General features: G+C 40.3%; 1 long non-coding RNA gene across 1 annotated transcript; it reads right to left on the reverse strand.

Moving 5' to 3' along the window:
- Positions 1–877: 877 nt before the first annotated feature.
- Positions 878–4,878, reverse strand: LOC142362752 (uncharacterized). Its single transcript, XR_012765269.1, has 3 exons — positions 4,485–4,878; positions 3,555–3,842; positions 878–2,960 (listed from the first exon to the last, which is right to left on the reverse strand). It is a non-coding gene; the product is annotated as an uncharacterized LOC142362752 (long non-coding RNA).
- Between the last annotated feature and the right edge of the window lie 9,422 nt (positions 4,879–14,300).

Raw genomic sequence — 14,300 nt, forward strand, 5'->3', positions numbered from 1 at the left:
CAGCCAAGAAAATATATAGGATAATATATTTTTATATTTATATTAATAGCTCTTACAACTAATGAAACCTTTAAAGCCAGTTGAATTGTGTAACTACTGTATTAATTTTTTGAAAAATAAGAACAAACCTAAGGATTTTCCACCGATAGAATACTATAACTGTAACACTTAAATTCAATAGCTATGTAAACTACATCAACAGAATTTATGCTCCTAAGGCAGACAGAATATCCCGGTGCAGATCCTCAGCTGCTGTAAACTGAATTTCACCATTTGATAGCCTTAGGATAATTTGCTTGAACTGGGCATCAGACCCGTCCTTGGTTAATTTCCCTGAGACAGAAACATGTGATCTGTCTTGCAGTATCATGAAAATATGGAGATACTTTTGTTAAGTATTTAAATGACGACTTCTCAGTGTCAGCTGTGTACTAAATGTGTTGTTAATACAGTAGATGATAAACAGTGTATTTGTTGCTTTCATAACGCTTTATGCTATGTGCAATACTTTTGCACAACTTTTATAACCCTCCTCATCTTTGCAAGAGGCCAGTTGGCTGAAGTTAAAAGAATGCATAAATTTTCTACATTGCTTCCCCTAGAGTATATGGCAAAAGTTCAACATTTGCAGCTGACTCTATTTAGTAGACAATAATTCAGCGTGGAAAATTACACAACGCATACAAGTTGACACAGTTTAACATAATTGACAGTTTGCTGAGGGACATCCCAGCTGAAGTGGCTTGCACAAGGAATAGCTGTCTATCTTGAGGTTAGACTAAGGGCACCTATGAAACCATGGTATGCACAGGTACAGCAACCTTGCAGAGAGATTACCTCTCTCTTGACCTCATAGCAATAAATACGGAGCCTCCTATTTTCACTCTCTGGGCACTGGGATCATAAAAATACAAACAACAAAATGTAAATGCTCTTTTTATTGGTATATAAAGCTATCCTGTGAGAAATTAAAGCACTCATAACACATTTGTAATGCTTCTAAAATGCTAAAGTATTATCCAGAATGTGACAGCTAAATAGTGCAGCAACAGCAAGAACTGAGAAACACATAAGCACCTCTTGTTCTACATCTATCTTAATAATATGCACACACTGTTCAGATATGAACCTTACTACAGTAATATTTTTATGTCTTTTGACAGTGCATTAAAATAATGAAAAACAACATAAAAATCTGAGAAACATAGGAATGCTATAGTTTTGAAATATTTTGCTGTATTTTATCTATTTCTAAGGAGGAAAGAAGGGTAGAGAGGAACCTTGGGCCAAGGTTTAACAGCTTTCTACAGAGAAACCTGTTGTTATAGGGAGTATATCAGTAATTATTTAATTTGACTATGTTTTTACAGAAAAGTTTAGCCTGAGATGTGTGATAACTGCATAAATAGTAGATCTGGATGAATGGAAAGTTTGAACTTTTGATGTTATTGGGTTTTTTTATTTCTTTTAGTAATATTCCCAATTTCATAATGTTCAAGATGGAATTTCAAATTATATCACACACATAAAGAAACATTACAAATCTAGGTCTATGCCTTCTTCAGGAGCTCAACTCAAATCACACAAAATTTAATGTTCAGCCTCCTGAGGTGAACTGCACAACTTCCATAGGTACCAATAAGACCAGAACTTCACTACTGTGCTATGCTGAATAGGCAATCTGGCATTTGTACTTAAAGCTCTGATGTAATTACCAGAATGTGCCATTTTAATTAGATGACCTGAAATAATGAAAGTAAATAAAATAACAGGACATCTGTTCGAAGGTGGCTTGTGTTTTGGACCAGCAATGTCCTTGTGTTTTCACTATGCCATAGCGTTTAAATCAGTTCTTGTGAATCTTTTTGCAGATGTATTTTCACAAAGTAGCAACAAAGTAGCAACAAAGGTTTCTTCACCACATTAATAAAACCTTTAATAACTCAGAATCTACCTACTTGGAAAACCTTTTTTCTAATGAACAAAAAAGCATGTGTGTAACTACTTCCAGCAAAAAAACTCAAAAATAATTATGAATAAACATATTTATATGTAGATGTCAGTGTTGTGGTGTTGGTGCAGATAAGAGAAGTAATACAATCTTTCTGAAATATATGAAAATATATTAGGTAGGAAGATTTACTTCTTATGTCTCTACAGAGACACAAATTTTCAGTACCTGTGATGGGATTAGCAAATCATTTAGGAAGTGCTTTTGTGAGTTCATCTGTGTGTAGAGGGAAAATTAAAGCAATTTGATTTCCAATGTCTTTTGACCAAAAAAAAGCATGGAGAACTGAGGATTATACAACCTCTAAGGATGCCTTTGAACCTAAAATACTTTTCAAATTTATGATTCCATGGAAAGAATGCAGTCTTAGATTATATGACATTTAATAGCTCCTGTACTGCTCAGTTCCATGGAATCTTAATGGCTGTTGTTGGAAAGTATTATCTTAAATATAGTCAGGCCACTAGAAAGACTTGTTCTTGTGAGCCATTCCTCTTAGTTATCAGTGATCACAGCAGAAGTTATCCTGGAGTGAGGCCCTTATGAACAATTAGGACAAAATCAATAGCTGAGGAATAAATTTTCTGCATTGCAAGATTGCGCAAAGATGTCTTAAGAGATCCAGGGACTAACTGACTTACCCTCTGCTCTGGGAATATAATCAGTTACTCGTAATTGCAGCTCTTATGAAATTTTCCCTCCCATGCCGAAATCCTGACTCAGCCACACTATTTATTCAACAGAAGGATAAGTAGTAAGTTAATCAGCTCTCTCCAGAAATCTCTAAAGCAATTACATAATAGTTTGATGTATTTGATATCTCATACAAACAGAAGTGCTCAGTCCAAGACAATCAAGACAACCTTTGATCTTTCTGCAGGTTATAGGTGCATTCACTACATATAATCATGTTTCCAGTTGAAGGCATGAAAAGAATAATCAGGAATACCTGTAGGAAGAATTAAGAAAAAAACAGAGTAATCAAATGCAGCTGAATAGCTGCAGGGACATCTGCTAAAGCAGTATATTTTGTCATATATTGTCTACTTCTCATTTTTCCCCAACTCTCAGTTTCTACGTTAATTGTGCTAATATCAGTCATAGCGATTCTGCAGAGCAAATGCAGCCTCCACCTACAGCTGTGTAAGCATTTTTCAGAGAATTGCATCTGGAAATCTTAAAAAAAACACTACTTGGTAGAAATACCCTTTGCTTGACAAAATAGCTGAAGAAACTTCAGAACAGTTAAGCAGTAGGAAAAGAAATGTTGAAAAAGAAATAGAACATGGGCAGCAAAAAAGCAAACGTGAGTTTTGCCTGTAGTGTGAAATTAATTGGAGATTTTCATGCTGAAGTGTGAGCCAGAGCAGAGCATTCTCAGCACCAAGGTACTTCAGAAGAAAGTTATAACTTATTCTGGGAAGAGATTTTCAAAGAGGTTTTTTTTAATGTTATTTAAGTCTGCATACCTGACTGTATTTGTGCTTTCAAAATCTTTTCTCAAGTCACTAAAATGAACAGATAAAACTCTGAATATACTCACAGGGAATAAGAACAGTGAAAGTATCATTTTACAAAATGACTCTTCAGAGATTAATTTCTCTTTAAGGAAATTTCTGTTCCTGAGCACTAAGCAGGAAACCTCTAAATCATCTCCTTAGCCTTTCAGCTTTTCCCTGATGTTTTCCATCCAGTCTTCAAATTTTATGATCAAGAAGTCCTTTCTTTTTTACTGTCTTGAACAAAAGAATTTCTTCATTTTTTCTGCAATCTTTTCTAAATTATCTGCTGGAACTTTTAGGAAATCAACACAAAACACAGGTGTAGTATGCTAAATAAAAGAAGTAGTAAGAATCATCAGAATGGATTGAATGAATCTTTAGCATAAGACATATTTCATTTCTATATTTTAACCTCTTTCCAACACGATCATCATGATAACTATTCCTGAGCATATCCAGAAAAATCTTACCTGATCTCGACAGATCTGTTTATGAAATTCTCTCTAATAAATTTCACCATATTCCCGAGCATATGTCGACATGGCCTCCAAAAGTATTTCTTTATCATAGTGTCAGGAGTAAAGTCACAATCATTGTACATGCCCTCACTGTAGGATCTATTGGGTTTTTTTATTACCTTGGAGCAGATTTTTCAAACTTTAAATCAAAATTTTTAGAAGTCATTTTAATTTTGACACCCTGTGCAGTCTTTTCCACATAAAAATCAACTTCTGGACTGCTAGGACAGCAATATTATATTCAAATAGTTTTATATATATATATAGTATATATATCTATCCCTCCATAAAGCTTTAAAAAAACATACAGATTGCCTAAATGGCTGTCTATCTGTCTAACGATGTCCCAGCTCCTGTGCTAATACATGTATTATGACGCATATTTTCATTACATGCACCTATTTTCCCCCTAGCAACCCAGTTCCAGAAGTGTTAATGAGGGACAGTACTCACCGAGTAAGTATATATGAATGATTCTGTGGAATCCTCCTCTACAGCTGTTATACTATCAGGTGTTTAAACTTTCCTCTGAATACAGCTTCTCAATTTCATTGCTGTATTTTCTGCAGTAGTCTCCCTTCAGGGTGATTCCTTTGTTTTTTGAGAGACAGATCTCTGGGAAAGTCAGGAAAAACACAGACTGGTTAATTTTGGCTTGCAAGTGCAAAAATAGCAGGTTTTTTTCCTCTTTTTGAATAGTAGTTGTGATCACGAAACAAAACTGGCAATTCCGAATGTGGCAATTCCTTGTAAGACACCCTTAGAGGCTACTCAGCAAGATTATTTCTTCTTTTCTCAACTGCTATATGCAGCCCCTTGGTTCACCTCTGAGTTGTACTAGGTTAGCAAGTCAGTAGGCAGAATCTGAAAAAGAAGTCATTGAAAAAAGAAACTAGGAAGCGGAGAAGTTGTCCCATAGGAACTGTAGGGCCTCCTCTTGCAGCAGGTTACTGTCTCCAGGACCAAGAACAGATCTCTGATGGAGAAACTTCCCGTGATAAATTTAAACAATTAATTTTTATGTTCACATGCATTCTGTTTAGACTAGGCAACTAGTTTTTACAGCCTAGATTGAATTTTTGATTCACAGCCTGGTACCTTAATTCTAGTTTTCGTATTAACCAGTGATGTACACATGTATATGCATATGGGTGTATGCAAACAAATACGTACACATAGATACATGTGTATACATAATGTGCTACAATTGTTTTATATAATTAAAAAAAACTTTTAAAAATCCTAGACAGATGTAGAGATTAATCTGTCCCAGTATAAGGGGGTATAAAATCAAAAGCTGAAACCATGTTAAAGGAGTCTAGTTCTTTCTCTGAGAATATCAAAATACTTGAAGTGCAATTATAAGCTATGAAGAATTGCTTCCCAGGATCCAAATGATAAGGAGCTCTTTAAATATGTGGTAACACCACCACAGGGGTGTGGCAAAAATTTTATTCTTCCTATAAGTGGGAAGTTTCATGTTTTTTTTCCATTTCTTTCTGTGAATTGTAACTAGTTTTTCTGATCTTATGTGCTTACAGGTTCCTGTTGATGGGAATTAAGCACATTAGGTGCAAAAACTCTTGATGCCTCTGCAAGGAAAACAGTCTTTCTTATTATCTTGCTAGTAGTTTGTTACCAGTGCAGCAACGATGAAGAAAGAAAGAGAACTGGGAGTGAGTCTGCCTTAATTTATTTATATATACATATATTTCTTTATATAAAAACCCATATTTTATATATAAAAGAAAAAAAGAATAATTATTATACAAAAAGGAATTAGAAAAAATCCTAGGAACCATATGTTTTTGCCAAGAAATCATGGGATTTCAATGTTGATAAATTCTGTAACTGGATGGCACCTGCTACAAAGGTTCTTTTCGTTTTCCAAATAAAATCTTGACACAATGGCTGTGTCTAGATTACTTTCTCAACGTGCTCCTGAATGCTGTACAGATTGCACGACAGTCTGAAGTATCCTGTTTATTTACTACTGTAAATCTGTATGATATCTCCAGGATGCCAGCGTTACGTACAGTGGCGTCAAGAATGAGCTACCGTGGTGAGCTCTTGCTGCTTATCAGATAGCAAGTCTTTACTAGACTTGTACCATATGAGCCTGATCTGCATCATATGTGTGTTGCAATCCACTAAGATGCCCTATATAAGTCATAGAATCATAGAATCATAGCATCATACGTTGGAAAAGACCTCTAAGATCACCAAGTCCAACCATCCACCCAACAACACCACTCCTACTAAACCATATCTGAAGTGCCACTTCTACACATTTTTTAAACACGTCCAGGGATGGTGACTCAACCACCTCCCTGGGCAGCCTGGTACAATGTCTGACCACTCTTTCAGTAAAGAAATTTTTCCTGATATCTAATCTAAACTTCCCCTGATGCAACTTGAAGCCATTGCCTTTCACCCTATCATTAGTTACTTGGGACCAGAGACCAGCACCTGCCTCACTACAACCTCCTTTCAGGTAGTTGTAGAGAGCAAGAAAGAGGGGCCCAAAATGAAACACAGTACTCAAGGTGCGGCCTCACCAGTGCCAAGTACAGGGGGACAATCACCTCCCTGCTGCTGACCACACTATTCCTGATACAAGCCAGGATGCCTTTGGCCTTCTTGGCCACCTGGGCACACTGCTGGCTCGTGTTCACCCGGCTGTTGAACAACACCCCCAGGTTCTTTTTCCACCAGGCAGCTTTCCAGCCACTCCTCCCCAGGCCTGTAGCGTTGCATGGGATTGTTTTTACCGAAGTGCAGGACCTGGCATTTGGCTTTGTTGAACCTCATACAGCTGGCCTCGGCCCATCAATGCAGCCTGTCCAGATCCCTCTGCAGAGCCTCCCTACCCTCAGGCAAATTGACACTCTCACCCAGCTTCCATTCACTACCACTCTCTGCACTCGGCCATCCAGCCAGTTCTTTATCCAGTGAAGGGTACTCCCATCCAAACCATGGGCAGGTAGTTTCTCCAGGAGGATGCTGTGGGAAGCAGTATCAAAGGCCTTTTTAAAGTCCAGGTGGATGACATCCACAGCCTTTCTTTCATCCACTAGGTGGGTCACCTGGTCATAGAAGGAGATCCGGTTGGTAAGGAGGATTTGCCTTTCATGAACGCAGGCTGGCTGGGCCTGATCCCCTGCTTGTCCTTCACATGCCCGGTGAGCACACTCAGGATGAATTACTCCGTAATCTTCCCTGACACCGAGGTCAGGCTGACAGGCCTGTAGTTCCCAGGATCCTCCTTCCAGCCTTTCTTGTAGAGGGATGTCACACTGGTGACCCTCCAGTCATCTGGGACCTCCCCTGTTAATCAGGACTGCTGATAGATGATGGAGAGTGGATTGTCCAGCTCCTCTGTCAGTTCCCTTAGCCCTTTTGGGTGGATCCCATCTGGCGCCATAGACTTGTAGGTGTCCAGGTGGCACAGCAGGTCATTAACTGCTTCCTCCTGGATTATGGGAGGTTTATTCTGCTCTCCTTCCTTATCTTCGAGCACTGGGGGCTGACTACCCTGGGAATAACTAGTCTGACTATTAAAGACTGAGGTGAAGAAGTCATTGAGGACATCAGCCTTTTCCTCTTCCTTGTGGGCAATATTCCCCCTTGCATCCAATAAGTGGTGGAGACTCTCATTTGCCCTCTCTTTGTTGTTGATGTATTTGTAAAAACATTTTTTGTTGTCCCTTACAACAGTGTGCAGCCTGAGTTTAAGCTGGGCTTTTGCCTTTCTAATTTCCTCTCTGCATGACCTAACAACAAACAAGGTCTTGTGCAGCCTGCTGTAGGTGACCCTGCTTCAGCAGGAGGGTTGGACTAGATGACCCACAGAGCTCCCTTCCAAACCCTACCATTCTGTGATTCTGTGATTCTGTAACAAGACCCCTGCACTCCTCTTGAGTCTCCTGCCCTTTCTTCCACAAGTGATAGACCCTCCTTCTTTTGCTCCCAGCAAGAGCTCCCTGTTCAGCCAGGCTGATTGTCTTCCCTACCAGTTCGTCTTGCAGCACATAGGGACAGCCTGCTACTGTGCCTTTAAGACTACCTCCTTGAAGAAAGTCCAGCCTGCCTGGACCCCTTTGCCCTTCAGCACTCTCTCCCATGCTAATATCTCAATCCATAGTCCCTGTTAATATCTCAAAATTCATATTTGTGGAGAAGAGAACGTTGAGACATAAAGTAAATCTTAAGAGAGACTAAGGCAAGGAGGTAGATACTTCTGTTTTTATAACAATGGCATGATAATGTTGACCTCTTGGCCACCGAATACATTCAATGTCAAGCCTTTTTAAACCGTGTCAGCTCCAGAATCAGACCAGTCAATCACTATGACAGTAAGACTCTGGTTTGTGTTAGGATCACACCCACTATACATCGCAATTTTTGTCTCCATCAAAATTTCTTGAAAGGATATTATCCCTAAACATGGGCTGACCAGCAGTGGGACAATTTCTCTAAGCTTACTTGTCGTCCCTGCAGACCTGTTCGATGCTCTGCCAGTTATCTTGCACAGAACTAAAAGAACAGAGGTATCACAGGTATGTAATTTTGAATTTCCATCAATTTTGTTTGCATATGATTCATGTCTCCTTAAAACTCCGAGTCAAAACCCGTTACCTAGCTTTGTGTACTCCTTCAGCCTGCCATAACCCTCCATGTCTCCCCAAGGGGACTATAAACTTGCCATTCTTTCAATAACACTTGTTTTTTGTTTTAGTAGAAATAGTTGAACTGAAGGCCTTTATGAATGAAACAGGAGCACAGCATCTAACTTGAACCTTAAGTCTGTTGTGTGTGCAGATTATTAAGATATTGTCATTCTACAAGAGCCTGGAAAAAAAGTCTTTTAATTCTCATTGAAGTGGCTTGAGGATAAAACTATCTAATGGATGGAGTTTATGGTTTGCTAACGGAATATAAGTTAGAGTAGAACTGAAAATAAATCAGAAGTCCAGCACCTGTGCACTTTGGAGTTTTGATTACAGAACAATGCATAGGCTGTAGTGAAAATGACAGCTTAAACTTTACAATAATTTTTTTAATTGTTTCTAGGTAGGGTTTTTTTCCCCTTTTATTCAATTATTGCTAGGTTACTACTGGCAACAAATAGGACTAGAACGTTTCCATGTGTTACATAATGTAAGCATGGGTGCAACTGAAAAATGAAACAGATTATTCATAGCACTGTAATAACTCAGCTGATGCTGATATTGACATATCAACAGATGAGGTGAGCAGCTCTGGTGCCAGCACGATCTACAGCAGAGTGTTGTAGCATGGTACACAGAGTGATTTCCTGAACCAGGAAGACCTCAGAGGGAGCCGAGAGAGCTACCAGAAACGCACAGGGCTCGTGGGACAGCAGCTGACAAGACCTTGGTGGGGCAGGAGCAATGGCAGCCAAGCAATCCCCCCACATATAAAAGAAACCCCTAGAGAGCACTTCAGCAAGGGCGTGACACGGCAGTTTGCATAGCAATTCATGTGGAAGCGTGAGCAGGAAGGGCGCTGAAGCTCTGCCTGCTTGACCAGGGACCAATGGTATCCATCCGGAAGAAAGCCATGGCCTTTCTAAGCTCTACACCCACCATGACTGACACAGCTTCCCAGACAGAACTCCAGTGGGAACATGCCTCCACCTAGGTGTCAGGCTGTAGTGTGTACCCTGTTGTTATGCCAGTACCAGGCTGCAGTAGTGAGTACATCTGTGGAAGGTGTGCCCAGGTGAAGGAACTCCTCCGCTTAGTGACAGAGCTCTGGGACGAGGTGAGTAGGTTGAAGAGTATCAGGAAGTCTGAGAGAGATAGGTTACTGGAACTGAACCCTACCTTACCTGGGACAGACCTGTCAGGCAGACAGGATGCATGATATAGAGGATTCCCTGTCCTCTCTCCACCTGGCTGAACATGGTGCCTTAAAGGATAAGGGGGAATGGTGACAAGTTCCTGCCTGGTGCAGCAGGTGCATCTCTGTGACTACCCCACCTGGTGTAGCAAGCAAATCTCCTCTGTGACTACCCCACCTTGTCCTGTTGCTGGGCACCACTGAAAAGAGTCTGGCCCCATCCTCTTGACACCCACCCTCAAGATATTTATAAGCATTTACAAGATCCCCTCTCAGCCTTCTCTTCTTCAGGCTAAACAAGCCCAGCTCCCTCAGCCTTTCCTTGTAAAACACTTGCTCCTGTCCCCTAATCTCCTCTGCTGGACTCTCTCCAGTAGTTCCTCATCTTTCTGGAGAGCCCAAAACTGGACACAGTACTCCAGATGGGGCCTCACTAGGGCAGAGTAGAGGGAGAGGATAACCTCCTTCAACCTGCTGGCCACACTCTTTTAATGCATCCCAGGATGTCATTGGCCTTCTTGGCAGCCAGGGCACACTGCTGGCTCATGATTAACTTGTGATTCAGATCACTTGGCACAGAAACCTTCTGAGCCATGACTTCTTATATGTACCTAAATCTTGCTTTCTTTTACACTTAAATTCTTTCTGGATTTAGGCTGTTCAACACACACACACACTCCCAAAGAAAGAAAAAAAATCCCAAATCACCATGTCTTCTATTGTTAAACTTTATCTTCTATGAGAAACTTTTCTGATGAATTTAATTATTGTTTTTATTCTTATAATATTGTTCTCTCTGTCTGAGATGCCATCTGCTAAACGATTTCTCCATTGCTTCCAGGAGAGTCTGATGAGTATAGCCATTCCAGTAACTGCTAACCCAACAGTCATCAGTAAAAGCTTTCTATATATGTTATACGCTTGCCTTCCTGTCCTATTTTCCAATATTCTTCAGGGTTTAATTGTTTTCTGAAGAAAAGAATTTCTAAACAAGAAGAATGCCGAAAAAAGTAACGGAATTAAAACTAAAAAATAAATTGTAAATTTTTTACCTCGCATGGTCACTCACACATTTCAAGCATATACATTTACTTGGAAATGGAAACCAGGATAAAGAATCAAACATCAAAGAGAAAGAAAATAAGCAACTAACAAGAAATGCAATCTATTATGGTTTTATAGTATGTTCTTATAGTCTGTCTTTCGGATTTGAGAAGAGATATAATATGATATTAAATTACCACGGTTCCTTACCACTAATTAATAGGTCACAAAACCATAGATTTTTGAATTAAAATAGATAATTGCAAACACCTAATCTACTCATTTTATAATACGTAACACATACTGATTCTTAGCTGCTTTAAACCCTGTTGAAGTAAGGGTCATTACTGGTATTTTAAGCACTTGCAGTCTTGCATGTAGAATGAAATTCTACTTAATAAATTACCTGGTTAGCAACTTTTTTAAAAGAAATAATTAGAAAGACATTTAACTGTTTCAAGAGAAATAAATCGAAGACATCTATGATATTTAGGAGTAGAAAGACATATGATATCAACAAATAAAAAGTAATTTCCTTCTAGGTTTTGTTAGTTGTGGAAAAGGCCTCAGGATAAGTTAATCCACTAAATCAGAACAACTTTCAGAAAAATACCAATGAAATTTGATTTTCAATATTGTAAAGGGCATGTATTACCTGCAGTGGTCGAAGTTATTATTTCTCAATGAAATTCATGAATTCTAGCACTGAGAAATAAAACTCCCCCATGATATCTCAAATAACCTTTCAAGATTACAATGAAAACATGTTATGGTGCAAGTCAATAATGTGAACTACTTCTACTGTTGAATAGAAATTTTATAAAATCTCAGTAATTATTGTCTTCTAAATAGCTGTGTGACATAAATGAGCTTTTTTCTTTAAAGGGAGTGGATCCTCGCAATGAGGCAAAGCCAGAGCTTTGTTTTTCTATGCATCAAACTTCAGCTCAAATTTTTCAGTGAACTGAGAGTTTTGTTTTGTTTTTTTCTCTGTAGCTAGGCTATGGGGACATCATAAATATATTTTGTTTGTCAGTGTACATTGTTTGCAGGGTACTCTAAAAATGTGTCCATTCTCCTTGTAATTGCAGCTTATAGCTCTTTTTAACATAAGTAGAAATAAATTGTGTCTAACTAATTCCACATAGCAATTAATAATGAAATCTACAGTCACAGTTATATCTGTGACTCTTCTTTCCTCACAGAACAGGTGTAGATATCATCTGAGTACGAGAAAAATGACATCAATGAAAGAATAAAGACAAGCACAACAAACTATGGAAGCTTTTCCAATCAGAAGTTGAAATGCTAAAAATGACTTCAAGAATGTCTCTTAAAAGAGGAATATTTTTTTTCTGGACTGATGGATATGAAACTGATGTCCCTTAATTTTCCAGAAACACAGGGTACCAATTCCAAGTAAGCTGATGAGAAATTTCAATTATTGTGACACATTCCATGTGTCTGCAGTTGTTGGTGCCTGGATGCATGAGTCGCTGAAGCTGCAGCCCTACTCTACTAATTGCTGTTACAGACTGCCACACACACAAGTTGGGCAGGACTGCCCTGGTCTGATAGCTGAACCACTATGTTCTCACTCTAGAGACACACAGGCACTCTCACACCCACATCTGGCCCATAGACACTCCCCTGTGGACACTATCCCCTGGCTCCCAGGTCACCTCACCTATTTACCTTCTTATCTGGCTTGATCTTCGTTACTGATCACACACTCTTTCGCACACCAGCACTCACTCCAATTGATGGCACCATGGACACATGGCCCCTCCAGCCCATAGTCTGACACCATTTGCTGCATTCCCTCCTCCTTATATTCACAGAAGCGCACAGATGCACACAGAAGAAAGAGTCCCTCACTTGGGAAAGAGTTGAAAGGGAAGTTAGTAAGATGATAGGACAGACTGGGCTGGTAAGGCACAGGGCATGGCCAGACAAGTGTACTGAACAGATGGCTGACTTCATGTGATCAGCCATTTTTTTTTCCCGCTACTCCTGCATTTTCTCACACTAATTCCACCCCAAATCACATACCTCTGGCCTTCTTCCCATTTTTTTTTCCTCCCTTAAATTTCCAACAATAAATACTGTGCAATCCTTATCTGCTCTTCCCCTGTCTTCCATAGTATGTCTCACCTCCATGCAGCACCCTCAGCAAGTCTGCAGATGACACCAAACTGAGTGGTGCAGTTGGCACACCAGAAGGATGGGATGCCATCCAGAGGGACCTGGACAACCTCCAGAAGTGGGCCTGTGTGAATCTTGTGAGGTTCAACAAGGCCAAGTGCAAGGTCCTGCATCTGGGTCGGAGAAACCCGCACTATCAATACAGGCTGGGGGATGCAGGGATTGAAAGCAGCCCTGATGAGGAGGACTTGGGGGTACTGGTGGATGAAAAGCTGGACATGAGCTAACAACATGCACTCACAGCCCAGAAGGCCAGCTGTATCCTGGACTGCATCAAAAGAAGCATGGCTAGCAAGTTGAGGGAAGTAATTCTGCCCCTCTACTCTGCTCTGCTGAGAGCCCACTTGGAATACTGCATCCAGCTCTGGAGCCCCCAGCACAACAAGGACATGGAGCTGTTGGAGCAGGTCCAAAGAAGGGCCACAAAGATGATCCGAGATCTGTATCACCTCTCCTATGAGGAAAGGCTGAGAGAGCTGAGGCTGCTCAGCCTGGAGAAGAGAAGACTCTGGGAAGACCTTGTTTTGGTCTTTCAGTACCTGAAGGGGGCCTATAGGCAAGATCGGGAAAATACTTTTAGCAAGCCCTGTTGCGATAGGAGAAGGGGTAATGGCTTTAAGCTAAGGGAGGGTAAATTTAGACTAGATATAAGGAAGAAATTTTTTACCATAAGGGTCATGAAACACTGGACCAGGTTGCCCAGAAAGGCAGTGGAGGACCCATCCTTGTAAACATTCAGGGCCAGGTTGGACGGGGCTCTGAACAATCTGGTCTAGTTGAAGATATCCCTACAGACTGCAGGGGGGCTGGGCTGGATGACCTCTAAATATCCCTTCCAACCCAAATCATCCTGTGGATCCCCTTAGTCTGAAAGGTCTCTGGGCCAGAGAGTTGCTTGCAATGACTCACCTTGATGGCTTTCACACCTGGACAGGGGGGCTGATGTCTATACTGAGATAGCCCTGGAAGGGGACTAGACAAGATGTTTGTTTCTTAGGAGTCCTTCATAAAGGATTATGCCTGTCATTGTACATTTCTGTGCTCCTCTTGGCTTGTGGAGTTGGATCTTTGATGGACCAATGACTCTCCTGTGATAATAAGCCCGTGAGAAGTCCCAGTGAGGATATTATTTGGGCTCCCCCTTCTGCTGTTGTC

This window comes from Opisthocomus hoazin, chromosome 1 (assembly GCF_030867145.1).
Source record: "Opisthocomus hoazin isolate bOpiHoa1 chromosome 1, bOpiHoa1.hap1, whole genome shotgun sequence".
Classification (NCBI taxonomy): Eukaryota; Metazoa; Chordata; class Aves; order Opisthocomiformes; family Opisthocomidae; genus Opisthocomus; species Opisthocomus hoazin.